Here is a 23,175-nt window from a genome sequence, read left to right on the forward strand (position 1 = left end):
TATAATAAATTATAAACTTTTTAAGTCCCGTCTTAAGAAAATATTTTTCTATATAATAATATTTATATATATAATTTTAAAAAATATATATTGTGCTATATTTTATCTTGCTATAGTATTATTTTGTCTCATTAATCTTATTTGTATAATATAACAATATATTTATATATTTTATCTTTAGTGTTATTATTTCATCGACAAAATTAAATATTAAATTCAAAGAAAAATTTTAGTACTCAAACGTTCATTAAGTTATAATATTTTTATAGTTATTAATCTTATTTGGCCTCAAATATATGACTATAAATAAGTTGTTATAACTCCTTTTTGGAACTCACTGATGTTGATGTACTTTTTGAAAATAAGGCCCTCCATGTTATCTGCAAGCATTGCTGGAAGAAGGAAGAAGAAAAAAAAGAAAAAAAAAAAAGAAGAGAATTTACTTCCTTGTATATAATTAAATGCAATAACTATTTTCAGGCTTAGCTTAATAATGGTGATATCATTGTGTTTTTGTTTGTTTTAGTTATCAGTGTAGGCAAAGTGTTTGATACAATGCTTAATTGAATGGTGAATTTTGTGTTTTATAGAATGTAGGCAAAGTGTTTGAAAAATGCCTGATAGGATGGCGAGTGTTGAAATCAAAACTCACCATTTTGATATTGTGAGCTAGCATATTTTTGCTGACTCAATATTTTTTTTATTTTAATTATCTATGGTTAGAATTTTTTATTGAATGATATATTTAAAAAAAATTAGGTAATATTTTGTAAATTTTAAAAAAATTAAATAAAATGATTAAAAAGTTAAAACGTCAGCGTTTAATTAGTAAGTAGACTTTTTATTTATAATAATCATTATTAATGAATGACTTTTTTATTTTTAGAAAAGTTCGATAATACATACCCAATTCATATGACAGGAGGAATTATTGTTGGCTCTAATTGACCGATCTGCAACTATTTGCTTACATGGTGAAAAAAAAAAAAAAAAGAAGAAGAAGAAAGAAATGAATATCCACTTGGCTCTATTCTATTCTATGTTTGAAAACTAAAAATGATTAATCCATGAAAAGTTCCTAATAGCTTACATGATGAAATTTAGAAAGTATTTGATGTAAAGGTTTTATACCGTTAATTGTTAATTTTTACTAAATAATCACATTAAAATATTTGATAGATACTTAAAAATCAGCAATTGATAGTTAATTTAGTCTCAATCAGCTACTAATTGTATCAGTTTTATTTTCAGAGTATTTTTTGCTGAGTATATAGCTAATTTGATTTTTTATTTATTTGAACAATATTATTTTTAATAAAATTTATTAATAATAAGTTATTTTAAGTTGATGCGATATAATTAACTTTTTATAATTTATAATAAAATTATATTTAATAATTAAATAATTATGATATTTGAAATTGGATATTTATTACTAGTAGAATTTAAATTTTAATTCCTATCTTTAATATAAATATTTTTAATAATAAATACAACTAAGCTAAATAAAATTAACTATATCATTTTTAATTATTATAAATTTTTTTATTAATTTGTGTCATTGAAAATATTATTAATAAAATAAAATATATTTAAAAATATGTTATACCCTCAATAATTATTTAACATACTAACAACAATCACTAATAATATTTTACCAAATGATTTAATCTATGAGCTATCAGCTATCAGCTACCAGCTATGAACATCAGCTACCATGATTGCCTGAACTAAACAAATCTTTAAACAATAAGAATTAAAAGAGGCTTTTGTAGCATCAATTGCTTGGTTGGACAGACCATTTCCTTCAGTGCTATAACTTCCCTAGTTAGAACGAAATATCCCTCCTTCTATTATGGGATAAAAGGGTGAAAAAGATAGCTTGTGACTGATAATTGATGGCTGATAGAGTTTGATGATAAATTAAATCGTTTGATAAAATTTTATTAGTAATTGCTTTTAGTATATTAAAAGACTATTGAAGGAATATTTCATATTTAAATATATTTTATTTTATTATATAATTTTTAATAATATAAATTAATAAAAATTACTAATGATAATTAAAGTTATTATAGTTTATTTGGTTTAGCTCAATTGGATTTATCATTGAAAATATTTATAAAAATTATTTTTAAAGAAGAAATTAAAATTAATATTAAAATAATAATTTTTAAAATTTTAAATGCCATAATTATAAATCTTACAATAATTTAACTATTAAGTATAATTTTAAAATAAGAATTATTTATTATAAATTATAAAAAATTAATTAAATGAGATCAATTTAAAATAAATTAGTATTAATAAGTATAAATAAAGATAATGTTGTCCAAATAAATAAAAAAGTCAAATTAAAAATTAGTTATTAATTCTTAAGTTTTTATTAAATGTTTTAATATAGTATTCAGTGGGAAACAATTATCACTTGCATAAAAACTTTTCAACTAAACACCCTACCTCCATTGTTTATTTTAGACGAATAAACTCTAAATGTTTTAAATATTTTACAAAACTATCTCTTAATTTTAAAATAATAAAGATTAGTTATGTAAAAATATTATATACTACATCATCTGGGCAAAAAATGAGATAAAAAAAGATGTTACTATGTAGCATTACTCAATAATTGATTACACTATTAACTTTCCCATAAAGGTGGAGCTTAATAAAGTTAATTCCCATCCACAACATATGACATGTGGTACTACTCTAGTATATTTAAGGATAATAAATTAGAAATGAAAATACTATAAATTAACAACTAAGAGCACCTCAATGGTACTCTTTATTTTAAAGAGCATAATTTCTATAATAAAAAAATATCTTAAAGAGTATTTAAATATAAAGAGTGTAACACCCGAAATTTTTATATATTTAATAATGAGTTTTTATTTAAGTTAATTTTAGCTTCATTATTATTGGGTTTAATTTGAAATGATTTAATGAAAAAAAAATTTAATATTAATCAAATAAATGAGTTATTTTCTATACCCAATTAGTTTGAAATTTTAAGAAATTATTCAAGTAAATTATTTGAGAAATGATTATATTTTGGTTATTCAAATTTTTTTCCAAATGCATATTTATATAAATAAAATTATATATTGAAAAATTATGGTAGAATTGTAAAGGATGTTTATAAAAGAATTTTGGGAAAATTGGTATTATAATTGATTAGTAGTATTAAATTTTAAGTTGGAAATTGATTATTTAATTTAATTGTGTATAGGATTTAATTGGAGGATTATTTTGAAATAAGGATTAAAAGTATAATTTTATTTTTATGGGGTTTTAATGGAAATTTGTGAGTTTGGTATTTTCGTAAATAAATATGTCGGTCAGGGGTATTTTTGTAATTGTGTATTTTCAATAATTCGGATTTGGCCCAAATTAATTAGTTAAGGGCTTAATTGAAAGGCTAAAAAGAAGTTTGGGGGTCAAATTGGAATTCTGCAAGATAAAATTGTAAGTAATTAAGAAAGTTGAGGGACCAAATTGTAATAAGGAAAAGTTCAGGGGTTAAATGTCGATATTGAAGGGAAAGAAATCGGGGAGAGAGAAAGTAGATCGGGAGAGAGAGAGAGAGGCGATGGTAGAAGAAGAAGGGAGGAAGGCGGCGGTCGGGCGTGGGCGGCCAGGCGGCGCTGGCAGCAGCAGCGGAAGAGCCGGGGCGGCTTGTTTGTTTTCGGCGTTGTTGGCGAGTCGGGTGGCGATCGGCTCCTGAGAGCTTTCTTTTAGCGGCCGGCCTTTGTGGTGGTCGGAGACGGAAGATCCGGTGGAGAGAGAAAATGGTGGCGGTCGGCGTTTTTCGACTTTTCCGGCCGAGATCCGGCCGGAGGATGGACGATCGGAGGATGTATCCCGACTCTCCTCACCAAGCTTCGCGATGGCAACTGGTTTCGTGGCGATCGGGCTTCGTTCGCGAATCGACGGTCGAGATCGTCCGCAAATCTCTCCGGATGATCGGGTGTCGGATCGGAAAATCGGAAGCGGGGATCGTCATCGGTAGCGTCGTTGTGAGTCCGATGGTGTGTTCGGATCGTCGATCGGAAGTAGTCGACCGAGCGTCTCGGTAATTATCTTTGGCCCATTAATTTTAGAAATTCTTGGTTTAATTGTGTCTATTGGATTATATTGAGTATTTGATGATTTTTGTGAGTCATAAATAATTGTCATCGGTTAGCTGCCATAGTCGTATTTTGTGCTGTGTGGCGGAGTCGGGAAATAGTGAAGTTTGGGGACCCGACTCCCGTTGTTTAAATTGTTGGATATTTGGAGTGTTATTCTGGCAGGTCCTGGACCCGTTTTTACGGGGGGTAATGTTCGTGTTGTAGGGAGGTTCACGAATTTTCGGTAGTTCTGAGTCGAGATTCTTAGGCCAGTCCTAGGAATCTAGACCTAGGATCTATTATAATTGTTTCATTGTTTTGATAAATTGTTTTCCGTGACTAGATTGTCAGTTCGTTCGGCTCGCTCCAACCAAGGCACCGGAGCAGAGCTAGGAGGTCGCCAAACCTGTGAGTTAAAGTCATATATCGCTTATGCACGTGTCATGCATAAAATTTGATTTGCTACTGTGATTATTCATTTGCAATTTTAATTTTTCATTTAATTATTATCATTATTTTTTTGATGCTTTTAATTATTATTTAAATATGTTTTTCCTTTATCACCAATTTTAATATTGCATGATGACTCAGGATGGGACGGCAGTAGAACATAGGAGTTGGATGAGTGTTCCAATATAATATGAGAGAGATAGGAAAAGGGTAAAGAGGTAAAAATTTTGAGAAAGAAAGATTAGGACCTGCCCTGGTCGAGCATCGCTCTCTGGGCTTAGTAGAGTGTGGTTGCCGGAGTAAAGGTCCCTGGTCGAGCATTGCTCTCTGGGCGCCGGCTTATTTGGAAATTTAAGTGACCGGAGGTAAGGTCCCTGGTCGAGCTATGCTCTCCGGGGCGATCTTATTGGATAAGAGAGCCCGAAAGGCTAAAGAGTTAAGTGACCGGATCGGAGGTAAGGTCCCTGGTCGAGCTTTGCTCTCTGGGCGCCAGTCCTGTTGGAATGAGAGGTTTGAGATGTTAGAGTTGAGGTTAGTTGAGACATAAGTGTTGAAATAAATCGAGATGTTAGAGTTGGGATTAGGGTTATACTGAAGTACTCCGTCCCGTTGCATGTGGAATAAATTTTATTTAAGCATGGCATGACACATATGTTTTAACATGACACGTATGGTTCGCGTGATTTATTAATTATTTTTAAAATTAAATGAATGTGATATTGAAATGTTGGAAACTGTTTTAGATATATGATTTTAACTCACTCTCGAGACTGACAGTCTCCATTTATATTTTTTTCAGATTCGTGATCATAGTCCTCCGACTCCTTCATCATCGGGTGATGTATTTGATTTGGTATGTAAATTGGTAAATCTTAGATTCTCCGCAGAGTAGTAATAGTAGATGTATCGGTTGTAAATTTTCTATAATTTCCGGTCTCGCCTAGTTTTTCTGGCAGACCGAAGTATTTATGTAGAATGTAGCTATTAAAATAATTTGTGGTTTTAATAATATTAATTTGAGATGAGATTTGTTTAAATCAGTGAGTGTCGGGGCTTACTACGGGTTTCGGTGGCCTTAAGCCTACCCATTCCCTAGTCATAGGTCACGGGCCCAAGGTGGGGTCGTGACAAAGTTGGTATCAGAGCTTAGGTTTAGATTTCCTTCAACCTAAGTTAAGATTTTTCTTGGTACTGCGGAGTTAGGATCATGTCTGTCTTGTTGTTTTCATTGACTCCAGTGTCTTAGCCTTCACTGTTAGAGAGTCAGTCTTTCCTTTCTTGTAAGCTTGTCCTTGGTGATGTGCTGAGAATGTGCTTTGTAGCGATGGGAGGATCCGAAGCGCGATAGACTCGTGTTGTTTCTTCAAGTGATTAGTGCAGTCCGCCTTTAGAAGCTTTGATTGTTGTTTCGATGGTGGGCACCGCAGTCAGTTTTAGTGTAGAGCGTGGTTGCAGTCATGTCATGGACTGCCTCGTCATCGCATCAGGCATCGTCTTTTTGAGTAGCGCCGAAGGTAGTGCCTGGGAAGTCGAGCGGATGTCAGCTATTATGGTTGAGTTGGTGATTGTAAGAAGCTTAAGAAAGGTGGCAGGAGTATTTTCGGACGCTCAGAATCCAGAGAAACTTAAGCGAACATTATCTATTTTTCTAAGTAGAACAAATGTTTTAAAATACAATGTTGTGCCCAGTCCGGTAAGAATGCATTATGGCATTTCACTGTTAGGCATGCATAAATTCATTTTAGGACATGCATCATACATTGTGCATTGCAACCCTTGGTGATAGGGGCATCATCACCCTGACGCGCGATATTGTAAAATTTTATATAAAGAAATGGCTAAAGGTTTTACGATTTTATAAAAGTATTTTTCCAAGATAATAAAGCTTTTATTAGTGATGATTATAAAGTAAATAAATAAGTAAATTTTTTAAAGTAAATAGTGTTAGCTTGAGAATTCTCTGGATGACAAGCTGAGTTGATGTGGGAATGAATCTGTGGCGTAGTAGGCCCCATGTTAGATAATATAGGACGCTTTTGGATTTTAGTCAAAGAGGAATCTTGTGTCAGAATGGCATTGTTGTATCGGTTGATGCGATCAGATGGATGTTATGTCGTTGATGATGTGATGTGGATGTTAAGAATTTTCTACATGTGTAAGGGACACGTCATTAGGAAGGAAATTTGGTGAGTGAATTTTTGGCAGGATCAGAATTGGCCCTTCTTGTGTGGAAACCCTTGGTTTTGTCGGCAGGTTGGTGAGGTGGCATGTAAGTTGGACTTGCCGCCAAGTATTGGTAATGTTCTCTGAGGTTAAATCCAGTTGTTCGTAGGTCTGAGTTGAGGAAGTGTATTTTCGATGCTTTGCTCGTGTTGGACCCTTAGTGTGTGGAAGCAAGTGAAGATTTGGTTTCCGAGGAGTAGTAAGTGAGGATCGCGGATTTTCAGGTTCGCCAGTTTTATTTAAGGGTTTTGTCGATGAGTCTTGTGGTTTAGTTTAGTTTCTGCCGAGGAAAGTTTTCGAGAAGCCGAGTTGGAGATGAGAGGTTCCTAATTAGTTTCAGTCTTAGAGTGTAGCCCTTTTTCTTTTAAAATTCGAGGTCGAATTTTTTTTTTAAGGGGGGGAGAATGTAACACCCGGAATTTTTATATATTTAATAATGAGTTTTTATTTAAGTTAATTTTAACTTCATTATTATTGGGTTTAATTTGAAATGATTTAATGAAAAAAATTTAATATTAATCAAATAAATGAGTTATTTTCTATACCCAATTAGTTTGAAATTTTAAGAAATTATTCAAATAAATTATTTGAGAAATGATTATATTTTGGTTATTCAAATTTTTTTCCAAATGCATATTTATATAAGTAAAATTATATATTGGACAATTATGGTAGAATTGTAAAGGATGTTTATAAAAGAATTTTGGGAAAATTGGTATTATAATTGATTAGTAGTATTAAATTTTAAGTTGGAAATTGATTATTTAATTTAATTGTGTATAGGATTTAATTGGAGGATTATTTTGGAATAAGGATTAAAAGTATAATTTTATTTTTATGGGCTTTAATGGAAATTTGTGAGTTTGGTATTTTCGTAAATAAATATGTCGGTCAGGGGTATTTTTGTAATTGTGTATTTTCAATAATTCGGATTTGGCCCAAATTAATTAGTTAAGGGCTTAATTGAAAGGCTAAAAAGAAGTTTGGGGGTCAAATTGGAATACTGCAAGATGAAATTGTAAGTAATTAAGAAAGTTGAGGGACCAAATTGTAATAAGGAAAAGTTCAGGGGTCAAATGTCGATATTGAAGGGAAAGAAATCGGGAGAGAGAAAGTAGATCGGAGAGAGAGAGAGGCGATGGCCGAAGAAGAAGGGAGGAAGGCGGCGTTGTTGGCCGAGTCGGGTGGCGATCGGCTCTTCGAGCTTTCTTTTGGCGAACGGCCTTTGTGGTGGTCGGAGACGGAAGATCCGGTGGAGAGAGAAAATGGTGGCGGCCGTTTTTCGGCGAGATCCGTGAGGATGGACGATCGGAGGATGTATCCCGACTCTCCTCAACTCAAGCTTCGCGATGGCACTTGGTTTCGTGGCGATCGGGCTTCGTTCGCGAATCGACGGTCGAGATCGTCCGCAAATCTCTCCGGATGATCGGGTGTCGGATCGGAAAATCGGGCGGGGATCGTCATCGGTCGTCGTTGTGAGTCCGATGGTATGTTCGGATCGTCGATCGGACTCCAGAAGTAGTCGACCGAGCGCCTCAGAATTATCTTTGCCCGTTAATTTTAGAAATTCTTGGTTTAATTGTGTCTATTGGATTATATTGAGTATTTGATGATTTTTGTGAGTCATAAATAATTGTCTGTCAGTTGGCTGCCATAGTCGTATTTTGTGCTGTGTGGCGGAGTCGGGAAATAGTGAAATTTGGGGACCCGACTCCCGTTGTTTAAATTGTTGGATATTTGGAATGTTTTTCTGGTAGGTCCTGGACCCGTTTTTACGGGGGGTAATGTTCGTGTTGTAGGGGAGGTTCTGCCGAATTTTCGGTAGTTCCTGAGTCGAGATTCTTAGACAGTCAGTCCTAGGAATCTAGACCTAGGATCTATTGTAATTGTTTCATCGTTTTGATAAATTATTTTCCGTGACTAGATTGTCAGTTCGTTCGGCTCGCTCCAACCGAGGCACCGGAGCAGAGCTAGGAGTTCGCCAAACCTGTGAGTTAAAGTCATATATCGCTTATGCACGTGTCATGCATAAAATTTGATTTGCTACTGTGATTATTCATTTGCAATTTTAATTTTTCATTTAATTATTATCATTATTTTCTTGATGCTTTTAATTATTATTTAAATATATTTTTCCTTTATTACCAATTTTAATATTGCATGATGACTCAGGATGGGACGGCAGTAGAACATAGGAGTTGGATGAGTGTTCCAATATAATATGAGAGAGATAGGAAAAGGGTAAAGAGGTAAAAATTTTGAGAAAGAAAGATTAGGACCTGCCCTGGTCGAGCATCGCTCTCTGGGCTTAGTAGAGTGTGGTTGCCGGAGTAAAGGTCCCTGGTCGAGCATTGCTCTCTGGGCGCCGGCTTATTTGGAAATTTAAGTGACCAGACTGGAGGTAAGGTCCCTGGTCGAGCTATGCTCTCTGGGCGCCAGTCTTATTGGATAAGAGAGCCCGAAAGGCTAAGGCCGAGAGTTAAGTGGACCGGATTTGGAGGTAAGGTCCCTGGTCGAGCTTTGCTCTCTGGGCGCCAGTCCTGTTGGAATGAGAGGTTTGAGATGTTAGAGTTGAGGTTAGTTGAGACATAAGTGTTGAAATAAATCGAGATGTTAGAGTTGGGATTAGGGTTATACTGAAGTACTCCGTCCCGTTGCATGTGGAATAAATTTTATTTAAGCATGGCATGACACATATGTTTTAACATGACACGTATGGTTCGCGTGATTTATTAATTATTTTTAAAATTAAATGAATGTGATATTGAAATGTTGGAAACTGTTTTAGATATATGATTTTAACTCACTCTCGAGACTGACAGTCTCCATTTATTTTTTTTTTCAGATTCGTGACTGTTAGTCCTCCCGCGACTCTTATTCAGTAACCCGACTCCTTCATCATCGGGTGATGTATTTGATTTGGTATGTAAATTGGTAAATCTTAGATTCTCCGCAGTAGTAATAGTAGATGTATCGGTTGTAAATTTTCTATAATTTCCGGTCTCGCCTAGTTTTTCTGGCAGACCGAAGTATTTATGTAGAATGTAGCTATTAAGATAATTTGTGGTTTTAATAATATTAATTTGAGATGAGATTTGTTTAAATCAGTGAGTGTCAGGCTTACTACGGGTTTCAGTGGCCTTAAGCCTACCCATTCCCTAGTGCCGGTCACGGGCCCACAGGTGGGGTCGTGACAAAGAGTAAAATATGTTATTTAAACATATCATTTATTTCCCTAAAATATGCTTTTATTTCTCTAAAAGCATCTCTAATGCACTTTTTATATATGTCATATTTTCAAGAGTTCTATCATAAAATAACACTCTAATGCACTCTTTATTTGTTAAATATAAAATAGATAGTCAACTTGACTCTCTACATATGGAGAGTCAAACTTCACTCTCTGATCTATATTTAACAAATGCACTACAAGTTTCTATGTATTTGATTTAATTAATATTTGCAATTCTTATTTTTCTATTGTAAAAATTTAAAAAAGAAAGAAAGAGAAATTAAAATGCATTTAATTTAATTGATATTTACAATTCTTCTTTTTCTATTGTAAAAATTTAAAAAAAGAAAGAAATAGAAATTAAAACTATTAATATTTACGAAAATAAAGTAAAATATAGAATAAAATATAAAGAGTCTATTGGACTTAAATAAAATATTTTACTCTTTATATGTAAATATTACTTAAGATGCTCTTTATTGTAGAAATTATGTTTTTTAAAATAAAGAGCACCATGGGGGATGCTCTAAGCATTAATAATTTATATTTCTCTTTTCTTTTCTTTTTAACTTTTACCAGTGAAAAATAAAAATTTTAAATATTAATAAAATCAAATGGACAGAAACTTGTAGTGCATTTATTAATTAATCAAATGCATAGCTAAATTAACTATCTATTTTATATTTAAAAAATAAAGAGCAGATTGAAGTATTATTTTGTGATATGACTCTTTAAAATAAAGAGTTTGATGTGTATAAGAGTGCATTGGAGATGCTCTAATAATCCATTTCATTGGTTGAAAAATTATCAAGCACTAATTAATAAATTTAAGACCTCTTTCAACACTTGGTCTAAGTTTAAAAATATCTATTAAGTACTTGTATTATTTAATTCGAAAATAATTAGACTTGAGATAGTAACTTAATTAAAGTTTTTATAGATTGAACTTAAGTTTAAAGTGATTTCATGATTTTAATTTTATTAATTAATGATTATTCTTATGAGGTTGATCATATATCTTTATAATTGCTTTCCATCTTATCCTGAAACTAGATAAATCACCTGCCAATACTGTAGGATAAATTAAAAAGCACTAAACAAAGTATAAATATAACTGAATTTAGAAATATAATATAGTAATAATTAAAATGCCGTTTCAAATATTTATCATAAGATTTGATTTTTTTTTTAAGTCAGTGTAAATTTAAAGAACAACAAAGATAATGGGTGAAATAAAAATGAAAATACCATTTTTTTCTCCTAAGATGACGGAGAGAATAATTCATTATGAGCGAAAATGAGAGCAGAAAAAGACGATAATTTCTAGGATTTGTTGACGGAAAGACGAATAAAGAGGTAGGTAAAAGGTATGTTGGAGGAGTGGTATCGATCGACATATGAACCTAAGAAATTTTTATGGTAAATGACTATTAGCCATTTTATTTAGGAAGTGTGATCGAATAATGGTTTTAAGGTATTTCTATTTCTTTATGAAATTACATATATGGTCCTACAATTAGTATTTATAGTAGCTTGTCTCATATTTGCAATGAGGAAAGAGTAAAACAACATTTAATGTGCATGGAGTCCATGTGGTCAGATTTTATCATTTCTTTAGAATAGAAGTGACACTATTCTCCTATTATGAATATCGTTTAATGCTCCTACCATTTATTCCTATAAGGGCAACCAAAACAGTGAGCATGACTTATAGTGTAAATAAATAAACTGTTGGATTATATATATATAATCGATTAGGTTGGTTAAAGTTTAGTTTTAATCATCTTAATAAATAAAATAAATTGATAAATTAATATTTTTAATATTTAAAACCTTAAATGATAAAATATATTTGTAAGATACGGTTTTTAGTTTAGTTTGGTTATGTCATTTTTCTTAGAGAATTCTATTTAATAATGTTTTTCCTCATTTATAGACTATGAGGTCTTCCTCTCCCTTGCTCTGTTAACTCTGTTGTATTAACTCCAATAGGCTTTTATTATTAAAGTATAACTTCAATTAAAAGAAAGAAAGAAAAACAAATAAATTAATAAGTATACATGCAATTTCAATTACAAATAAAGTTATTTTCATAAATAATTGTAGCTTATAAATTATTTTTTTAAAAAGATCTAAATTATAAAACTTTTGCAACCGAATGAAATCGACATTGTCCTTTTACTACAGTGTGTATTTTTTCCCTCCTTTGTATGAACTCAATTATTCTTATATTCTCAAATAACACAAGTTAAATTCGTCGTCTAATGATATATCGCCATACACATGCATGATAATACATTTGCCCTTTTCATGTGTGATTAATTGTTGAGCATTGATTATTTTAAATAATTTCAATTGATGTAATAAATATAAAATGCGTGACCATTTGACTTTTAATTTTAGATGATTATGCAGATAATGAAGAAACCTAAAACCTTGTTAGCTATACTGATGCAGTTTTGTTAAATCACTATCCAAAACTAATTAATAAGCTAAAAGATAAGCTAATAATGAGCTCAAGATGTAAAATTGAATTGTGAACATGCAATAATGAGCTAGGAACATATAATTAATGAGATGGAAATGCAAAAATAAGCTTAAGAAATAAAGCTAAATTATTGTAAGCTGAGAGATGATGTAAAAAATATGAGTTATAGAACTTAATTGCTATAAATGAATATTGAAACGTCAACTAGAAAACTTTAGGAATTAATTGCATAAAGTAAAAACTAACCATATAGTAATTAAATGCTAAGAATACTTGAAAGTTTGATTATATTATAAACTACAACGAAGGATTGCTTGATTAATCTTACTCTTCTAATTTAAGAATCAAAAATAAAGATAAAGTTTATAAACTCTAGGTTAGTTATGATTTTGCATTTGATTGGTTAGGATTTGCTCATTATGGGGTCTTTGTCTTTTTATAGATTTCCTTGGCTTGTAGAATCCTTTTGGAATATTCTTCATTCTTAGCTTAATCCTCAATTAATTTCCCACCTTGAGAACATGTATTATTATTTTTCATATTTTGCACATTTTGATAAGAATGCAACTTTTTTGCTCACTTCCTTACTATTCTTAACTTTCTGTCTACATTTCACTCGACTTCCTTTTTTACATAACATAAACTTTTTTTTTTCAGATATGCTTCACTTTTACACCACTTTTTTCTTAGCTGACACTTATATTTCTTATTCTCCATTTCACAAGAGTGTGCTTCAAGCTTCTATAAGTCTCTGTAACTACTTTTCGACCTTCAAACTTCTTCATTTTTCATATATCAATAATTTTTAAGGATTATTAAACTAGCTCCTGACCAGTGAGCTGAAGATTTACTAATGGGTCAAGAATATGGATTGGGTAAAATCTATAGATTTTAGGATATGGATAAAAATTAAATAGAATTTCTCTATAGGCCTAATCAAATTTATTAGGCCTGGACAATGCTAAATTTGGGTGTAAATAATGCTTAATGACCTAAAATTTCTTAAATTTTTAACATTATTCTCTAAGTTGTCTAATTATATCGAAATTTCACAGTACTTACCATTCTTTCAATTTCTTCTCTATTATAAGATTTCAACAATATTGAGTCACAAATTTCAATAGTGTCTGCATACATGGCAAACAACTAGTGATGTGTTGACTTAGATTTTTTTATCAAAACGGTATGTTTTGATAAAAGAACCAGATCATACTATTTTTTAAATCATACCGTTTTGATAAAAGAACTAGATCATACTACTTTTTAAATCAATTGTATAAAAACCATAACTTAGTAACTTTACCTAGTAAAGAATAAATATTTTTCAATGTAATTATTGTCACTTTATGAGAAAAGGTTGCTTGCAGTCCTGAAATTGAAGATGGTCATTTGATTGTTGGAATATAAGTTGGTTAGCATTCAGTTTTGTTGGGGTTTTCCAAACAAAAAGATAAGAAACTTTTTGTGGTTAACGCATTAATGATAAAAAATTAATAGGTACTTACCATAAGTTCTTTATTTAATATAATTCATGTGTTTGCTTGATATAAGTTATGGAATAGTAGAATATTGGTTATTACATAGTTAGAAAAATGATTATTTAATTCATTTGAAATTCTTTTTATTATTTGTTACATATTGTGATGTTGACAATTTAGTAGGGCTTGTATAACAATCTGGAACTATATCACTTGAGACATTGACCGCTTTGGCCTCTATTGGCCTCACAATTTTGTCTTCTTGGCGGATTTGAGAACTTCTCAGGAGGTTACCCATCCTAACCCGAACCAAGCATGTTTAACTTTGAAGTTCCTATAACTCCACAACTAAAAAAATCAAAAGACGCCTCATATAATTAGTTCCAACTCTTTACATATATGCTATCAATCATTCCCCGCCCCATTTGGATGTGCAATTGGATTCATTCATGTACTACGTACCTTAAAGTGCTGTCATCCTAGAAGCCTGCCAGAAGCCGCTCCTTGTCCAGGCATCTTATCCTTGCCCCGGTGTCCACTTCACGGCCTCGTCGGACTGCTTCTCTAGGTCAGGCTGTCAGATGCCCACTAACTTCCGCCTGGTTCGTCCTCGAACCACATTTCTACTAGAGGGGTCCTGCTCTGATCCCATTTGTAATGATCTGGAACCAGATCACATGAGATATTGTCTGCTTTGGCCCCCATTAGCCTCACGGGTTTGTCCTCTTGGCGGATTCGAGAATTTCTCAGGGGGTCACTCATCCTAAAATTTCTCCAAACCATGCACGTTTAACTTTGAAGTTCCTATAAAGCCATAGCCAAATAACCAAAAGGCGCCTCATGTAATTAGTTCAAACTCTTTACATATATGCTAAAAATATCAATCATTCCTCGCCCCGTTTTGATATGCATTTTAATTCATTCATATACTCCCGTACCTTAAAGTGTTGTCATCCTAGAAGCCTGCCAGAAGCCGCTCCTTGTCCATGCATCCTATCCTTGCCCCAGCGTCCACTTCCTGCTCTCGTCGGACCATTTCTCTAGGTCAGGCTTTTACAGCTTTTAACTTATATGTTTCAATGTCTAATGGGAGAAACAATATTTTATCAAGGATTAAATATGAATTAGAGCTTTGTTGTTGTTTCGTTGTGAAAATAGTGTTTCTATTTAAAATATGTATGTTATTTTTATAATGTAACTTATCCTTATAAATGAAACTATTCACGTTACTATACCATGGCAGAGTTTTTATGGATGATGGAATAAGAGTCACTTATGTTGGTGGAGTAATTGTGGCATTTGATAACTGTGACTTAAGTAGTACTATGTATCTTATATTGAAATTGATTTAAAAATGATAAAATCTGGTAGGATATATATAATAACTTATAGGAACCATAATGATGGAAAACTATATTTTTTCATGATGAAGATGCAGGATTTAATAGAGGATAGTATTGTTGTTATGTATATTGAAGTTGAGTTAATATTTGAGTTTGCAAGAGAGTAATATTAGAGATGGAAATACTGATGGGGGATAGGAATGCTAGGGGTAGCAAAGGTGATGATAGGAATGCTTAGGATGACAGTGCTGGGGAAAAGAATGTTGGTAGTTAAGAAGTTAGGACTACGGATGTTGGGAATGACAATGCAAATATTGTTGCAATAGTTTCTAAGATAAAAGATAATTTTTCGGATCATGTAACTTTATTTGGATGATGATATAGAAAGCATTGAAGATCCTGACTGTGATCCTATAGAAGTTAGTGACACTGTAATGATGAGATGATTTATAGTTTAGTGCTAAAGATGACGAATAATTTAAAGCAAGTAGAAGTTTTAGATGGGTAAGACTGCAAAAAGATCTTGATAATGATCCAACTCGAGGAAAATAATGCTTCTTGTATTAATTAGAAGAAATCTAACAATGGTTGTTTGCAACTTGGAAAAGCCATTAGAAATACTCGCTCCAGTTATACCAGATGCTTCTATTGTAGATGAAATCTTGCCTCCAGCTCCTGCAGATAAGAAACAAAAGAGTAAATATGTAAGTGCATACACAGATTTAAATGACTCAATGATGACAATAGTTTTAAGTGCAAAAGGTAATTTGAGTCTAACAAGACAAAAAAAGTCAAAGACAAAATATATGCATTATGGCTACAAACATTTGTAATTTGAGATTCGTTCGATGAATTAAGACTATGATGAGTGTAAGGGTGCAACTAAAAGATGAGTTATGTGAATGGTCACAATATTAAATGGTTGAAGTCTGGATGTCATAAGCACTATATAACTCAATTTTGGGATTTAATTTATGGAATTTAATTTTTACTCGATGTCTGTTGAGAAATAAATAATTTGTTGATTCATTCATCTTATGTTAATAGTTCTTCATCAATTTTTTTTTTTTTTTTTGCTTGGTTGACTAATGGTTAGTTTTAGGAAGATTTAGAGAAGGGCGTTCATGACTTGATTTTTGCACATAGGATTCAATAATGATTTCTTTAATAGTGTATTCTTTAAAAATATTAAGTTGTTCAGTTTGTATTCTTTATATATTTGATTATTATTTTTTAAATTAGAGGTGGTAGTAATGAAATAAAAGAGATAAATGATTATGAGTAGATAAAGAGCAACCTGATGATCACAATGGTAGTAGGGGAAAAAAGAGTGACAACGAATATTGATGAGAAGCCTTGAGAAATGGTGGTGGTAAATGATAATCTTTTATTCATGCAAAAAACGTGCTTCTATAGTTGACATTTTGGGCAAATTGACCTTTTCGAACAAAGTTTTGGTTTAATCTGATCAGAAAGTTAATTCAGGTATATTGTATAATAGGGCAAAGGCAAATTAACTCTTCAGCTCATTTTCAAATAAAATTTATTGAATTTTAAATTTAAAGAAAAAAATGTCATTTTTTATTGTTACAATTAATTCATTTTTTAGAAAAGCACTTGTTAAATTTTGAAAAAAAATTGCAAATTTTACAAACTTTATAAAATGATTAGGCTCATAGTTATTAGAGTAAATGACAAACACCACCCTGTATTTAGGCATATTATACTAATATCTCCTTGCCTTTTCAATATTATATTATTGTGTCATTCCATTTCCAATTCGTTACACTAAATAATTCCATACAGTCCCTGAACTTTTTTGATGCAATCAAATTCGTTTGAAATTTAATCACTAAATTATCATAAAATATTTAATTGATACACTTAGAAAAATATTTAATACCATATCAAAGTTACTCTAAATGAATTTCTTATAGAATTAGAAGGGATTTATTTTATTTTTTCATTTAAAAAATAATTTAAAAATTAAATATTTTTATCTTAAAGTTTTATTTAAGTCTAAGTAAATTTTTATAAACTAATTTTAGATATTATGATAAAAATTAAGAAAAAGAGTGTATTCTTAAGGCTTGATAGCCAACATATGAAAAATGCATTCTTTTTCGAGATAAATATCAATGATATACTTATTTTTAAGTTTAGTTTGTATAAAATATTTTTAAAGTTAAATAAAATTTCAAATAAAAATATTTACTTGTTTATTTATTTTTGAAATAATAGAAATAACTTGAGCCAAAAATTAAAAACATATATACATATATATCCTAATTCAAAAGAAATCATGCACATGATTTTGACATTTTATTAAAATATTTTCAAAGTGTATCAAATAAATACTTTATTTGGGTAAATTTGGTTGTATAAAAACTTAGGGGCGAAATAAAATTTTTAATTTCTTATAATATAAAATTTTAAGTTTAAAGATCAACTAAATAAATTGCTCTAAACTTGAAACTTTAACAGATCTTGTAGCTGTAATTTGCAGGTTGGAGATACATCTTGGCCTTTTCTTTTTGTGGTCCTATTTTATTGTTGAAGGAAATTCACTGCGGGGTTAAAAAACCTATCTTTTATGCTTAGCTAACAATCTCAAAAGCTACATAACTCTTGTATCTAAGTTAAACATAGATCTCAAATTCGATAATCAACAAATTTATTATCAATATTATTGATTTTTTTCTGTTAATTATTGAATCATAAGTATAAGTTCATCAATTTCTCAGTGTGCTTTTATTCCTAGCATGTTAATCACAGACAATGTGCTTCTGGGATATGAATTTATTCACTGGATTAGGAGTCACAAGAGTGGACAAAAGGGCTTCATTTCTCTAAACTAGACATGAGTAAAGCATATGACAGAGTGGAGTGGAAAATTTTTAAGGGTATGATGTGGCAGCTAGGCTTTCACAGCCATTGAGTATCTCTGGTTATGCGATGTGTTGAGACAGTTTCGTATTCTTTTTTAGTTAATAGAGAGATCTCAAGTGGTGCTGTACCTGGAAGAGGGATTTGACAGAGTGACCCTCTGTCCCCATATCTCTTTATCATATGTGCCCAGGGCTTGCCCTCTCTACTACCACAGGCGGTTTTGTTAGGTGAGCTCCATAGTATGTGTATAGCTAGGAATAGTCCTGTTATTTTACACTTATTTTTGCATATGATAGCCTCATTTGTTATCTTGCCTCTATGCCTGAGTGTGCTATTTTGAAACGATATTTGCACCTTCATGAAATAGCTTCAACTATGAGAAATCTGCTTTTTTTGAGCCCTACTTCTAATACAGAAACTATTGCCGCTGTGAAGGATTTGTTTGGTGTGGCAGTAATGAAAGAACATTTCTACTTGGGATTACCAGCTTTTTCCCTTCATAATTAGAGACTTCTGTTTCTTACTTAAGGGGTAGAGTGGCTAAATGGATTCAAGATTGGAATAAAAAGACCTTCTCTATGGGTGGTAAGGAAACTTTGATTAAAGTAGTTATTCAATCAATTCCTACATATGCAATGTCTTGCTTCCACTTACCTTTCTCAGTGTTGGATGATATAGAATGAATGTGTGCTAATTTTTGGTGTAGAGTAGTGAGTTTGGTAATAAAATGCATAGAAATCTTTGGAGTACTTATGTAGGCCAAAGTCAATAGGAGGTATGGGCTTTCGAGACTTCAGATGGTTTAATCAGGTGATGATTGGAAAGCAGATTTGTTGATTCCTAACTAGACCTTGTTCTCTGGTGACTCGAGTATTTAAGGGGAAGTATTTTCCAATGGGAAGCATCCTTGAAGCTCCTCTTGGCTTGAATGCCTCCTTTATTTGGAGGAGTATCCTATGGCGAAGAGAGCTTTTTATGAAAGGATTTCGGTGGAGAATTGGGGATGGCGGCACTACCAGAATCTATGAGAATAATCGGTTGTCGATACCTTATGGTTTCCATGTCAGCTCTCCAAGATCTCTTCCTAACAACTCATTGGTGTCCATGCTTCTAAAGCCGGATGGAGGTTGGGATATTGATTTTGTTAAGGCTTATTTCTTTGCACATGAAGCTGCGATGATCCTTGCAATTCCACAACCTCGCTTTCCAATACTGACTCTCGTTGCTGGCACTTTGACTCTAAGGGATTTTTACTCGGTCAAGAGTGCTTATTCTGCGGGTATAGTGTCTAGTTATTCATCGAGTGCCTCATCATCAAATAATTTGGAGGATGGTGAGAGTACATCTGGTCCCTCTCATTGCCACCGAAGGTATGTATTTTTATTTGGAGAGCATGCTTGAACTTACTGCATGCTTGTGTTAACTTGGTAGCGCATCATGTCCCATCATAATCTTTTTGTCCTCGATGTGGTTTTGCTTGGGAGTCCACTGTTCATGCAATATTTAGATGCCCCCTTTCACGTAAGATTTAGGCATTCAATCCATATGACAGCTCCCTTCGGCATTTCCAAATTGATAGTTTCATAGATATAATTTTTCCTTATGAGGGACAACTTTGGGCGGGTGGATATAGAGACGTTCCTGTTGTGTGCATGGCAAGCATAGAATATATGTAATGCTATATTGCATGGGAGGTCCCCATTCGTTCCACAATTGATTTATGAATGGGCTTGTGCATATTATGATGGCTTTATCCATGCTCATGCAACGTCAGTAGATGTGAGGAAGCAAGCTGATGTGCCTTGTCGTTGGTGGCTAGCTCCGGTCTCAGGTCACTTGAAGATGAATGTGGATGATGTATTTAATAGTTTTGCTTGTGGATTGGAATTCGTACTTTGTGATTCATCGGGTGCTTGCATGGTGGCGGGTGCTTTCCCAATCTCTAGTACACGAACAGTGGTGCTTGGTGAATTAGAGGCAATTCGTCAAGGTTTGATCTTGGCTTTGGAGTGTGGTTTATATGGTTTCTCAGTTGAGACTGACTGTCTAGGTGCGATTGCTTCAATCAATGGGATTGCTAGTCTCATGGACGAATCGGGGGTGCTTGTCCAAGACATTCAGCATTTAAGTTATATGGCTCATGTTTCAAGCCTCAGATTTTTACCACGAAATAGTAATATGGTGGCACACTTTATTGCTTGTTTTGCCCTTCATGCCGGTGTTGAGTTAGTTTGGTTGGAGGATGAGGTCCCCCTGTGGCTTCATGACCTTCTTATTCATGACTCGATGTTTTAATGTTTTTTGCTAGAAGCTTCATGTACTTGATTGCAATCTTTTTCCTTATTATGGCTTTTTCCTTTGGGTTTTACATACTAAACTTTTTTAATGAGGCAATCCATTTGTACTTCAGCCTATATTAATGGTACATTCTTCTGTTCCAAGCAACAAAAGTATAACTTCATCAACGATATCAAGCTTTTCGTGTGTTAATAACGAAAATTTTGTCAGTAATTAGTTAAAATATCATCGATTATTTTGCTAAAAAAAATTTAAAATGTTATCTCTAAAATCAGTAGTTGACATAATATTCTGTTATTAAAATCTTAATATCTTTTAAAATATAAAATTCATTAGCGAACATTGATATAGTTTTAAAAATCAGAAAAATTAGAGTCAGTACCTCATTACTATTTTTTAAATATTAATTTATATATTTTAAATAAAAATTAAATTATACTTCTAAATTTATATATAAAAATCTAAAATTGATAGAATATTTTATTAGTAAAGTCTTAATATCTTTTAAAATATAATATCCGCTAACGTACGTTGATATAGTTTTAGAAATCAGAAAAATTAGAGTGAGTAACTCATTACTATTTTTAAATATTAATTTATATATTTTAAATAAAAACAAAATTACACTTCTAAAATTTATATATATATTATGAGTGTGTGTTCAAAACTAAAGAAGCAAAAATTTAACATTAAATTTCTTATGATATTTTCATCTTAAAAAATAAACATAAAACTAAATGTAAGAATAACAAAAATAAATAAGGATTATAAAACAATATAAGAAAAAAGAAGTTGAAGAGTTCTTTATTTGCAATTAACATTGATAAAACCAAGATAAGGAATAAAAAAAAAAAAAGAAGAAACATAAAGAATTAAATTTTATATAAATTGGGTACAGTTTACTATTGATGGGTTTGGAAAAACTAGTAACAGAAAAAAGACAGTAGATAAAAAGTTAAAAAGAAAGGAGTCATTATATGGTGTAAATAAAAATTTTATTTTTGATAAAATATAAAATTGATATTTTTTAAAATTTTATTATATTATCAATGAAATAAAATATAAATTTTATTTATATTATCTGTAATTGGTAAAATAAATATTTATTATTATCGATATTATATGACTCACTAAAAAGGAGTAAAGAAGAATTAAAAAGAAAAAGATAGATAGAAGTACGAGAAAAAAAGAGAGAAAGAGATGGAACTGAGAATATAACGAGAAAATAAAAAAAATTAAAAAATTAAAATTAAAATAAATAAGAGAGAGAGAAATAAAAATAAGTAAAAAAAAAAATACAAATTTTGAAGTGAGAAAAGAGATGAGAAAGGGAGTAGGATTGGCTTTTAAGTTTATTTCACAAATTTAGCACAGTTTCTAATGGAAATTACAATTTACACTATTTATAAGTTATTAACAGAATATTTTTTTTGTTTTTACTTACTAATTGATTATATTCCATCAATAAATCTCAAAATAATTTTTTTATTGTATTAAACTATCCAAGGTTTAGTATTTCATTTATATTACAAAGGAAAAATCTCTACATTGTAATTTAACAATAAAAATAATTTGTGAATAATAAAACTCAAAATAAAAATAAATAAAAAATTATGCGCCATCTTTAAATATTTAATTTATCGACCAAAAATTTGATCCCTAAATATTTAGTGGAAACCTTTATAAACCATCGCTAATGATTAGTTTGCCATTCTTTGGCACTTATTTAGCAATAGAAATATTTCGTTGATAAACTTTTATTAGTAATCAATCATTAAATTGTAAAACTAAGAAAAATTAGCAACCCAAAAAGTTTTATTGGCAATTAATAAATTAAGGACAAAAGAATTTTATTGCCAATTAACATAAATAGTGAACAAAATAACTCATTAAAATCCGCCTACAAATTGCAAGTTTCTTGGTATGATTATTACTTGTGAATAACTGATTTCGAAATCGAACCGCACCAATTTTTGTTTGGTTTGGTTTTATATTTCAGAAATTTAATTTAATTAAAATAACTGATTTTTGAGTATTTATTAAGATTTATTTTTTTATTATGAAATTTAATTTTTAAAGTGATTTTATGTTTGATTCATTTATTCGGTTTGATTATTGTGATTTATTCCCCTATTTGGTTCATTATATATATTATCAAAACTAATTCAGTTTATTCAGTAGAGATGATTCAGTTCAATTTTACTATCTTTACTTGTAATTTTTTTTAACATTTATTTATTCGAGTTTGATGCAATTTCTTATAATTTACTTTTTTAAAAAATTTCTTTACTGTTATTTTCAAATTTTAATTTAACTACTTTTTCAAAATTGTGATTTAGGAAAAGCTTTAAAACTAGTATTTTTCCAATTAATGTAACTACATTTTCATAGCTAGGAAAAATATTATAAAATAAAAAGGTAAAAGGTATAAATAAATTTTAGAACTTTTGACTAAAACATAATTAAACTCTTAAACTTCAAAATAGTTTAATTATTTTGTAAAGTTTAAAAGTTATAACAATTATATTATTGAAACTAACTTTATTTATTTTATAATCTTTTATTTTTTAAAAACTAATAGTAATGAATTGATTTTTCTTTATTAAAAGGTGAACAAAAAATTATTATTTTATATTTTTATTTATTAAAAGTAAAACTAGTG

This window comes from Ricinus communis, chromosome 5 (genome assembly GCF_019578655.1).
Source record: "Ricinus communis isolate WT05 ecotype wild-type chromosome 5, ASM1957865v1, whole genome shotgun sequence".
Taxonomy (NCBI): Eukaryota; Viridiplantae; Streptophyta; class Magnoliopsida; order Malpighiales; family Euphorbiaceae; genus Ricinus; species Ricinus communis.